This window comes from Adiantum capillus-veneris, chromosome 6, assembly GCF_014529385.1.
Source record: "Adiantum capillus-veneris isolate H3 chromosome 6, ASM1452938v2, whole genome shotgun sequence".
Taxonomy (NCBI): Eukaryota; Viridiplantae; Streptophyta; class Polypodiopsida; order Polypodiales; family Pteridaceae; genus Adiantum; species Adiantum capillus-veneris.
Window position 1 is genome coordinate 38,196,135 of NC_140936.1, and position 12,201 is coordinate 38,208,335.

Genomic DNA, 12,201 nt, shown 5'->3' on the forward strand with positions numbered 1-12,201 from the left:
GAAGCTGCATTGTGGCTCTTTCTATATGAACCATCAAAGAACAACACATGTGCATTGCTGATCTGTGGCACTTCTTCAACTACCTTTCTCACCACCTCTTCCTTAACAATAAGGGGATTCTCCTTGTAGGTCAACAAATCAGCTAGGGTAGCCCTTGTACTATCTTCCACTAGAAAAGAGAACTCAAACTCTTCCAGCTCAATTACCCATTTCTTCACCACATTTGACATGTTAGTACCATTAATTAACTGTGGCAAAAAGGCATAACTCGTCAAGAAAACAAAAGGCCGTGGTTGCAAGTAATGACGAAATCGTCGACAAGCAAATATTACACTGGCCATCACTAGCTCTACTTCCAATTACTTTCTCTCCACTACCAACTTCACTCGGCTTGCACAATACACTGGACTCATACAATGGCTGCCCTTCCCCTTTTGCAATAACATGGATCCAATGGCATCATCCCCTACTGATGGATTTACATAAAAAACTTTCTCCCAATCAGGAGCCTGCATGGCTGACAACCCCCCCAACACCTCTTTCACCTCTTGAAACACTTCTTCACACTTGTCATCCCATTGCAATGGATCATGCTTTGCCACTTGCTGTAATGGATAAAGAATCTGAGAAGGTGAAGGTGAAGGAGAAGGTGAATGGCTGAACAAGAGAAGGACATTCCAGGATCTCTCTCAATTTTCTTGGCCCAAACATAAAGACTATGCACTGCTGGAAAAAGATCTTCCTGGACACATGAACATTAATCTGAATTCTTTGAGTTAAATGAAAAGGAGTGAACCGAGGGCCATTTTGATAATCCATTAAACCCAACCATGAAGCTCCCAAGAAGGCACACCTGACTCAACCTCTGATTTTGCCAAAATTTCAGCAGCATAATAGCATAAATGGCTCAAAATACCAAAAAACCGGCCATCATAACTTGGAAAAATTTTGGCAGAGTTTCCCCAAAAATAGAGCAGTAGGAACCCAGAATATAGACTGTATATGTATGCATAAACTGTCAACAATAGAACCCAAGCATCAAGTAGGACTCACTAGTACATAGCCTATAGAGAGGTCATGAAAAGGGTGCTCCAGCTACCTGTATCACCGAAAGGATCTCCACATTTGAGAATCCCCCAGCTCAATAAAACCTCACGCTATCGACCCTCACACGAAGGCTAATGCAAATCGCGTATAGTCAAGTCTCAAAAATGACTATCTTCCAGACCAAGTCTCAGAAATGGCTGGGACTGCCAAATAAAACCATATATGGCTCCACAAAGGTGTACCATGGCATCAAGTAGGACTCACTAGTACATAGCCTATAGAGAGGTCATGAAAAGGGTGCTCCAGCTACCTGTATCACCGAAAGGATCTCCACATTTGAGAATCCCCCAGCTCAATAAAACCTCACGCTATCGACCCTCACACGAAGGCTAATGCAAATCGCGTATAGTCAAGTCTCAGAAATGACTATCTTCCAGACCAAGTCTCAGAAATGGCTAGGATTACAAAGCTTTTTCAAGGCGCAATCTCGTGCTTTCATATGGCATGAGGTGTCCTTTGAAATCAAATGAAAGTCTAAGCTAAGGGGACCACAAGAAGACTTTTGCTACCAGAAATGGATCCTGTTTTGATGATTTTTTTACACAAGATTCCAATCCGAATTGGAAAACAATTTTAAAATGAAAATCGTAGCTAATGAGCTGAATTTTTTGCTAAAATTTTTACTTTTTTATTTGGAGCCACGGTTAAGGAGATATGATCAAAATACTGGACCCCAGTCTGCAGACATCATGCAGGGACAGCTCAGTTCCAACTTTTGGAGTTTCTGTTCACACTGGCTCTTCTCTTCTTGTGTCAACCCTTGGGGGTTCTCTTCACCTATAAAATGGGACCTCTTATTCCTTGAAAAGAACTCAAGCATTCAAGCCATTGATGAGAGGAATCCTTGAGGGAGTGAGTAGTAATGCCTAACTGTACTTAGCCATTAACATAATCCCAAGCCTACACTTTCTCCTAGAGGAAGACTATCCATTCTTGTACGCTATCCTTGGAAGATCAACTCTAATCAAAGAAGGTCTTGCACTTGGCGTATCAATTAAAGTGGAGTTCTCCCCTCTTCTTCTCTCTCCATCAATAATGGTGCCAAAGGGTTTGTCAAGTAAGATGTGTTCTACATTGATGTTTTCTTGATTTCTTGTTGTTTTCTTCTTCATCTCTAATCCAACATATATATATATCTAATATCATCTCCTTAACCAAATCTATCTCTCTCACTCTTAGTAATTCATCCTCTCTACAAATGTTAGGTTCTCCTTGCTACAGGTACATATCTCCCCACAGTATCCTTATTGCCTACGGACAAGAATAGGGCTTGGGAGGGAAACTCTCTTCTCTTCTATTCACTTCTCTTCTCTCATATCTACATTTCTCACAAACTATCCTATATGAATAACCCACATGATGATTTCAATGAAATACTTCTATCACCGGATCCCATTATAGTATCTCTCATAGACTATAACTTTTCTTTTGACGTAAGCGTAGTTATCTTGCTATGGATTAGCCATAAAATACACTTTCAACACCGTATAATGTTTCTCTTTGGCCCAGAAAGGCTCAATGAAATACTTCTATCACCGGATCCCATTATAGTATCTCTTATAGACTATAACTTTTCTTTTGACGTAAGCGTAGTTATCTTGCTATGATCCAAGAGGATTTGTACACACAATTAATCCCAATCACTAAACAAAATATATATATTATGGTAAGCACAAAACTACAATTCCAAAGAACAATTCGTAGCCTATTTGGTCAGCCAAGATTGAATGCCATTAACTCATCTATTAACCCTTTCATACTACCCATGATACGATATGACCATAGCCTTTCATACTACCCATGATACGATATGACCATAGCCTTGACATTCTCTTTTGTGTTCTTTCTTTGTGTGTGTGAGTGCAAGGGAGAAAGAGTGGGTCTTCTTTGATTGCACTTCTTTCCAAACCCTATTCTTCATGGCATCTATGGTTTAACTCCTTCATATAGTTTTTTTTGAGTTCTCTCACAAACTCTCACAGCCATAAGCCCGGTGCTTTCCTGGCAAGACCGCATATTTCTCGACATATTTTTGGTGAACCCTACGCGAACAAGCCGGGGTGAGAGTACGGCTTGAAGAAGAAGACCGGATTCAAAAAGAGATGTAAAGTGCTAGGAAATTTTGAAGGCTATGATCCAGAAGGATATCTTGAGTGCTATGTGACAGAGATGAGGCTTCAAGCAATTCTAGAAGCTCGGATGATTGCAGCATTTGTTGAACTTGTGAGTGATGATTTCAAGCACCAAGTTCAAGACTATGCAAGTGTATATGCCATCAATTGGGGTGAGTTTTCTACAACTATAACACAGGTATGCTTGGCACATCAAGACCAAGACATGGAGCAGAGTGGAAGTGGATGTGACCAGCTAGAGTTGGTGTCTCCTGTAAGCCATGCAAGTGTCAACACATCCATACAGGCTAATTTAGAAGCAATAATAGATGCATATCTTTTGCAAGATGCAAATTTATTGTATGCAGATGAAGCAGACATACTGGAAGCTATTTATGCACGTTTGGGTCTTGTAACCTTCGTATCTCAAGATAATGACTCTCATGATTCTATCCAAGCGCCTGAAATGGCTCAAAGCAACTTAGAGGACGATGCAAACTAGTCGGCTATGATAGATGATTTGGATGCTCCTTTTGATTCGTTTGAAGATGCACATGAGTGTATATACAAGGATGAGTATGCTATGGTTTATAGCCTATTTCCGTGGAGAAGATAACCATCCTGTAAGGTGAATGGTTCCTCTTTCTTCCCAACAGCAAGGGCTGCCATTATGTCTCTAAAGTCAGGGTCAGTAGCATACTCATCTATCATAGAGGATAGATCATTGTGAGTAGCTATAGACACCGCATTAACTTTTGGTCATCATGAAAGTGCATGGGCAACTTGATTGTGCTTACCAGCTATGTGAGCACTATGGAAATTAAATTGCGAAAGAAAATTTTCCCACCTCATTTGTTTGTCGGAAAGCTTGGTTTGCGTCATGAAATACTTGAGACTTTGGTGGTCGGTTCGTAGGATAAATGGAGTCCCCAATAGGTAGTGCTTCCATGTGTCTAGGGCATGTAGAACAGCTAAAAGCTCTTTCTCATAAATGCCTAAGACTTGTTCATCAATATTGAGCCTTCGGCTCTCATATGCTATGGCATGCCCTTCTTGAAGCAAAACTCCTCCAAGGCAATCACCACAAGCATCAAAAGCACGAGGATTGGTTGGGAAGTAAGTTTCTCTTTGAGCTTTTCAAAAGCATTTTGCTCCTTAGCAGTCCATACAAACTTAACGTTCTTCTTAGTTAAGTCGTGTAGTGGTCCTGCTCCTTGAGAGAATTTTGCTATGAAGCATCTATAGTATGCGCACATACCAACAAAGCTTCTTAGCTCATGTAGATTTCTTGGGTTAGGCCATGCTTTTATTACCTCTAACTTTGATGGATCCATTTGGATACCATCTTTAGAGATAATATGACCTAGGTATTGAATCTCTCGAAGGAAGAATTCGCTTTTCTTTTGGTTGAGATAAAGCTTGTTCTCCCTCAATGCTTGAAAAATCACTTGGAGATGTTTCTTATGTTCTTCCAAAGACTTGGAGTAGATGATGATAAGAACACTCCAGTGAATTTACGATATGGTCTAAAAGTTTTCTCCATCAAACGATTGAACGTAGCTGGTGCATTAGTCAAGCCAAAAGACATGACTAGATATTCATAAAGACCAAACGTTGTGCAAAACGCGGTCTTTAAGATATCTTCATCCACTATCCTTATTTGATGATAGCCACTCTTAAGGTCAATCCTATTGAAGTACGTAGAGCCTTGTAGATTATCAAACAGATCTTCTACCCGAGGTACGGGGAATCTGTTTTTGATAGTGATATGGTTTAGTGCTCGATAGTCCACACACATACGGTATGTACCATATTTGTGTGGTTTTTGATAGTGATATGGTTTAGTGCTCGATAGTCCACACACATACGGTATGTGTGGTTTTTGATAGTGATATGGTTTAGTGCTCGATAGTCCACACACATACGGTATGTACCATATTTCTTTTGCACTAAAAGAACTGGAGAATAAAAGGGAGAGGAACTAGGCCTCACCATCCCTTTGTCTACCAGCTCTTGTACTTGCCTCATGATCTCCTCTTGTTGAGCTTGTGAGACTCGATAAGGAGGCTTGTTAGGTGGTGAGCTTCCAAGAAGGAGCTCAATACGATGGTCATCATCCCCTCGTTTTGGAGGTAAGTCCATATGGATATCATCGATGAACACATCTTGGAATCCTTTTAGAAAATTAGTCTTCTTGATTCCTATCATTTACATTTGATGAAACATTAGTATCTTTTAGAGACTCTTTGATAAAAGTCATGTACGCAGAAACTGATCTCTTCATTGACTTATCAAAAGTAAGAGGATTTACAAGTGGAATAGTGCGACCACGCTCACTAGCATCTATATACATGTTCTTTCCCCTGTAGGTGAAGTAGATTCTCCTTCCAGGGAACTTTAAGTTGGCAGCCATGCGATCAAACCATGGTGCCCGTAGGATAACATCCTGATGTTGGAGAGGAGAGATGAAGAAATCTTCTTTGTCGACATAGCTTTGGACATGAAACCTCAACTCCCCAATCAAGGGAGTAACGGAGGCTTGCCGTCCCTTGAAAGCTGCATCAGCTATTACCATATCTCCCATCTCAAAATCTTGAATGCCCAACTTGGTGGCCAACTCTATTGATATGAAGTTGAGAGTAGAGCCAGGGCCAAACAAGATATAGGCATCATGCTCTCTTACCTTTTCCCAAGCATAGGAGAGTGATGATCCTTTGCAATGAGCATCCTTTTTTGAAGCTTCGATGGTGGAAGCCCTAGGAGTTTCATTGTCAGTATTCTTCTTGGGGCAAGCACGATAGCCATGTCCTTGCTCCCCACACTTGAAACACTTATGGTCCTTGCGAAAAGCTTCAAGATCTTCAGGAGAGAGTTTTTTTTTACCTTTGTAAACTCCCTTCTCCTTGGACCGATTGTTGTTGTTGGAGGAATTGGCTTGGGAAGTATTTTGAATATTGGTTTTTCCTTTGCATCATTTTTATCTTTGTTTTCCATGGGATTGACATTACGTCTAGCCCCTTGATGGAAATTGATGCGTGAAGCAACCATGGTGTGATGGATTACTTCGCTAATAGTACCAGGCCGTTGAGAGTTGATGTATTCGGCCATTTCTTCAGGTAATCCCGCACAGAATTGCTGCCTATGCTCGGCAAAGTCTATCTTTTGAAAGACAGTAGCCTTGAGATGTAAATACCAAAACTTGTCTACATATTTGTGGATAGACTCATGGGAGAGGATCTTCAAGCTGCGCCATTCGGTAAGCACTTTTTCCTTTGCATCGCTTGCAAGGAATTCCTTCATGATGGAAACTCGTAGAGTTTTCCATGTCTTTGGGGCTTTACCATTTCCACGAAGGCTAGCCCACCATTGACGAGCTGATTTTTGGAAGTGCATAGATACATGGCGTAGCTTAGAGGACTCTGTGAAGCCCTCATCTCCAAAGGTCACATCAAATTGCTGGATGAAGGCCAACACTTTGTCGATAGCACCGAAGGTGCCATCATAGGTGAGAAAAGAGATACTCTTTTCTCCCTCCTTGAACTTCTTTAGCTTTTGTGACCTTCGCCATGCAGGAAATGATTTGTGATGTCCTCCCCTCTTGTATTCTCTAGGAGAATAGCCATAACTTTCATCGGAAGAGGAGGAAGGTGAACAAGAAGGAGAAGAGGGTGACCTCTTCCTGGCCCTTTTTGTTAGGAAATAAGACGTAGCTAAATAGATTTTTGAGTAGATTACATAATGGAGAGAGATAGATTTCACCCACAAAAGATTATAGAGTAGAGAGAGAGAGAGAGTACACACGATATCCGTGGTTCACCCAATGTGGGCTACGTCCACGGGAAAGCAGCCACTCAATGGCTTTAGCACTTCAAAAGAAGAAGTAGTTTACAAAGGGATTAAACCCTTGATAGAGCTCCCGCCTTGCTTCACTCTCACCACCTCACACTCACCTTGTTGCGTCAACCTCACACTATGAAATGTGTGTAGAAATGGCCTCCTTTTATAGGCCAAAAGGGTTGCCATCTCTTATGAGAGACAGCCATGTGTACTTGGGAGAGATGTAATTTTGGGGTATGTATACTTGGGAGAGATGAAACTTCTGTAGTTGCTGCACAAGCTGAAGGTTGCGTGCTAACAGTACACAAGTAAAGTGTACTGACTTTTTCACCCTTGGCAACCACCAAAGATCCCTTTGAGATCTTCCACCGTTTGTTTCCGAATGCAATGTTGTGACCTTCATCGTCCAATTGTCCTGTAAGGATCAAAATTTTGCGAAGAGAAGGAACATGCATAACATCTTTAAGCTTCCATTCATTTCCGTCAGCAGTTTTGACAGAAACTGTACCTTTGCCGACAATCTCACAAGCTTCATCATCTCCCAAGTATACATACCCAAAATTACGTTTGGTGTAGTCTTGGAAATGTTTCTTGTCTGGTGTCGCATGGAATGAAGCCCCGGAATCTACTATCCAGGAATCAGACACATTGTCTAATGAGAGAATTAGAGCATCTTGCTCTACTTTACCTGCCACATTGGCCTCCGATGTTGGCTTGTTGTCTTGAGAATCTGTCTCCTTCTTCTTGGACCAGCAATCCTTCTTGACGTGGCCCTTCTTGCCGCAGTTCCAACATTCAAGAACTGACTTTGTGCGTGACTTGCTCGGCCTTGAGTGATCACGACCCTTTTGGTTTTTGAACCTCTCCTTAGGCCTTCCTCTTGTTTCCACTGATAGTGCAACACTTGATGATTCTCCTGTGCTTCTCCTTCGCATTTACTTGCTTAGGAGAACACCCACAACATCATCAAACTTAAGAGTATTTGTGCCAGAGATAGAATTACTTACAGCCATCACAAGGCTGTCCCAACTATCCGGTAGAGATGATAGTATAAGGAGAGCTTGCACTTCGTCATCGAAATTTATTTTCACTGATTGAAGTTGACTTATGTTTGTGTTAAAGTCATTTAGGTGTTCTACAACTGAACCATTCTCTGCCATCTTTAGATTGAACAAGCGCTTCATAAGAAATACCTTATTAGATGCCGATGGTTTCTCGTAGAAGTTGTCAAGTGACTTCATCAAGTCCTTCGTGGTCTTCATCTCCGAAACATTGAAGGCCACCATTGACGCCAAGCTTAACTGGATTGTTCCCAGTGCCTTTCAATCAAGGACAATCCATGCTTCATCTACCATTGTTGCGGGCTTCTTCGCAAGACCGCCTAGTGGCAAATAGAGGTCCTTCTGGTAGAGATAGTCTTCAATCTGCATCTTCCAATGTTGGTAGTTTCTGCCGTTCAACTTCTCAATCTTGAGCTTCCATAACTCCCACTCAATTCAAGGAATCCTTTCCTTGAGATAATTTAGCTACGAGAAAACCTTGCTCTATACCAGTTGTTAGGAAATAAGACGTAGCTAAATAGATTTTTGAGTAGATTACTTAATGGAGAGAGATAGATTTCACACACAATAGATTATAGAGTAGAGAGAGAGAGAGAGTACACACAATATACGTGGTTCACCCAATGTGGGCTACGTCCACGAGAAAGCAGCCACTCAATGGCTTTAGCACTTCAAAAGAAGAAGTAGTTTACAAAGGGATTAAACCCTTGATAGAGCTCCCACCTTGCTTCACTCTCACCACCTCACACTCACCTTGTTGCATCAACCTCACACTATGAAATGTGTGTAGAAATGGCCTCCTTTTATAGGCCAAAAGGGCTGTCCTCTCTTATGAGAGACAGCCATGTGTAGCCTCCCTTATGCGAATAAGTCCAAATCGGACCCTCCAATCCGCCCATGTGTGGCCGCCCTTGAGAAGACAAGTCCACTTTTGAATTCGACCACCGGACACCGGCCATTGACATTCGACCACCGGCCACCGACCATTGACTTCCGACCACCGGCCATCGGCCATTGACTACCAGCCACCGGCCAACCGACCGGTTGTTTTCCAACCACTTTCTAGCCGCCGTCCGGCCATAATATTCCGGTGAAAAAAGTCTCGGGGGCGGAGGCCCCCAAGGCCTCTAAAGTTGCCCCTGATTCTTGTTCGTGAAAATTTTGGTTTCCGGTGAGTGATTTTCCTTCATGCACGATGGGTTCTCCTCATAATGGGGGCCTTACAAATGTGCGCTTTTACCATAGAAAATTACAAGGGTAAATTAGGCTCCATACTTAACACTTTTCTTCCTTTGTTTCCTCTCTTGCCTTTCAGAGTGATGAGGAGAAGGACTATGTGTTGATCTTTTCCTGTTGGGAGGAGTAGGCGATCGTCTAGACCGCCGTCTTCGTGGAGCCACATCTTCAGAGGAACTTAAACTTTCATTGCTTTCTTGCTCGTTGGATTCCTCCTCTCGAATGGGAGAGAGTTTTCTTTTGGGGGTCTCTTTAAGAGGCCTCCTAATCTCTCTCTCCTCTTGGAGAGGAAGGGAAATTCCATAAGCACGATGTTGTTGAGTAACTTCGGCTTGCAAAGCAGGGTTTCCCATAGCTTGCTGCAACCTAGTGATGAGATAATTCACAAACATGGGAGCACCATCATTAGCACCTTCATGTGCAAAATCAAAGCTATCAATGTTCATTCTACTCTCTTGATTATTGTCAGCCATGTTAACAAAATTTATGTATGTACTTAGTATATGCTTTGGCAATTCAAAACCTTAGTTGCCACTCCTCTTAGCCTTGGAAAATCGGCTCTTAAGTATCTACACCCACGGCTCGAAGTGGTTAATTATAGAGAGTAGAGGAGTAGGTCTAACATAGCAGAGTTGCCAAGGGTTAGCTCCTTTCGGACTTCTTATGGCTCAATAATGGTAAAGCCGTAGGCAAGTCTAAAAAGACTCAATTATTAAGTCCAAAGCTTCCGAGGTGTGCACCATCCCCCACATACTGGGCTCAGCAAAACCGATAATAGATCCTAGTTCCACTTACCCTATTATAATGAACAACATCAACCATTTATAGGCTACTTAAGGACCTCTCTTCTTAAGCAAGAAAAGAGAAACCAAATGCTCTGATACCAATGTAATGGAATTGTCCTATTTAACTTGACAGTAGCGGAAATTAATGAGAGTACTTTTGAGAAATAACTTTGTGAGCATAACGGGTGAACATAATTGAAGATAGCAACATAATCACAGAAATTAGTTAACTTGGCATGAACAATACTTTTGCAAGAGAGAGAATTTAGAGAACATGACAACAGTTGAGGACCGGATTTATGTGGAGCCGGTCCCCCCTCCAATAGGCATTTGTATTATGATTTCTCCCATTAAGAGAGACTTGTTACAATACAGTTTTTGTGTTCCTTGTGACCTAGGTGTACAATGAAGATGGAAAGCTTCATGCATCACAAACATAACATAAACTTGAAGAAAGCTTTAGCTATCCCAAGCCTCAGTCCCAAGACCTCAAACACCTTCGAAGGTGGAGAGAGCTAGCAGGGAATAAGGGTAGGGAAGAGTAAGAAGAAACATTTCGCAGTAGAAAGAATTAGTTCCTCACTTATCATAACTCTTGTTGCTAGCATACATAATAGCATAGTAATGAAGAAGAAAGAGATGGCAAGCTTAAGCATTGAAGCATGGCTCTTGGTTGGATTTGCACTCCATAGCCAAGAGTGTTGGTGTAGGCTCTCAACCTCTAGTTTCTTGGAGAGGGACATCTTGCACTTTGCATAGCACACAATGAGAGTGTTTGTGAGTGTGTGTGGGTGAGTATACCACCTAAGCCATTAGGAGATTTCGGAGGTCTTTTGGAGGGTCTTTTGGAAGAGAGAGGAAAATAAGCTCCTCCAATGAGAGAAGAGCCTACGTTACGTAGAAAAATAGATTGATATTAACAAAAATATAAAAGGTACGGTGGCCCTCTCCTCATTTAATAATCTAATGGTCCTTGAAGACGATCACTCTCTTTCATTTAATGCGAGCACCTTTTTCAGAAGGTAGATGCGGTGCATTTGATACGGCTTACGTCATCACTAGAATTCAAAAAGTTACAAAACTATCAAGTGGTGGAAGATTTTTAAACTTTTGATACTGTCAATGCGTTTGGAACGCCCAAATATCCTAGAAATGAATGTCCAATTGCCTAGGTCCGACATCCAAAGAGGAAAAGAATGTCAAAAACCCCTAAAAGAACATTTTACTAATGGCGCGCGAGGGGGCATTCCAAAATTTTGGAATGCCTCATCGCGCGCCGTTAGTAAAAAGCCCCTTTTTTCCTCTTTTAGAGAGCTTTTTGAGAGGAAAATGTCAAAAAATCTCTAAAAAGGCCTCCATCTATCACATAGGTTTTTTCTTCATCATCTTAGCCTTAGAGATCATAATTTCGGGTCTATAAGAGTGAGCACGCACACCCATTGTTACAATTCTACAAAGTGCATTTTGATCACACACACACACACAGAGAGATAGACAAATATAACATACACACAAACACACAGAGACACAAATATAACATACACACACAGACACACAAATATAACATACACACACACACACACAAACACAAAGAGCCCCTCTCTCTCTCTCTATGCGCGCCTTTAGTACTGTGCATCCACCAATGTATGTGTTTTTTTGTGTATGTGTGAGTGTTATAGAGAGGAAGTAAGGCAGGGGAAAGAGAGAGAGAGAGAGAGTCTTTCTGTTACCTTATAGTAACGGCACGAGGATATGTCTCTTTCTGTTACCTTATACTAACCGGTGTGCATGTCTCTATGCGCGCCTTTAGTACTGTGCATCCACCAGTGTATGTGTTTTTGTGTGTATGTGTGAGTGTTATAGAGAGGAAGTAAGGCGGGGGAAAAAGAGAGAGAGAGAGAGTCTTTCTGTTACCTTATTCTAACGGCACGAGGAGGTGTTTTTTGAGGTCAAAACATGCTCCACGCGCTCCGTTAGTAATGGGAGTCTCTCACTCTCTCTCTCTTTAAATATGCTAAGCTATAGAAAGGAGAGGGAGAGGGAGAGGGAGAAAGAGAGAGAGAG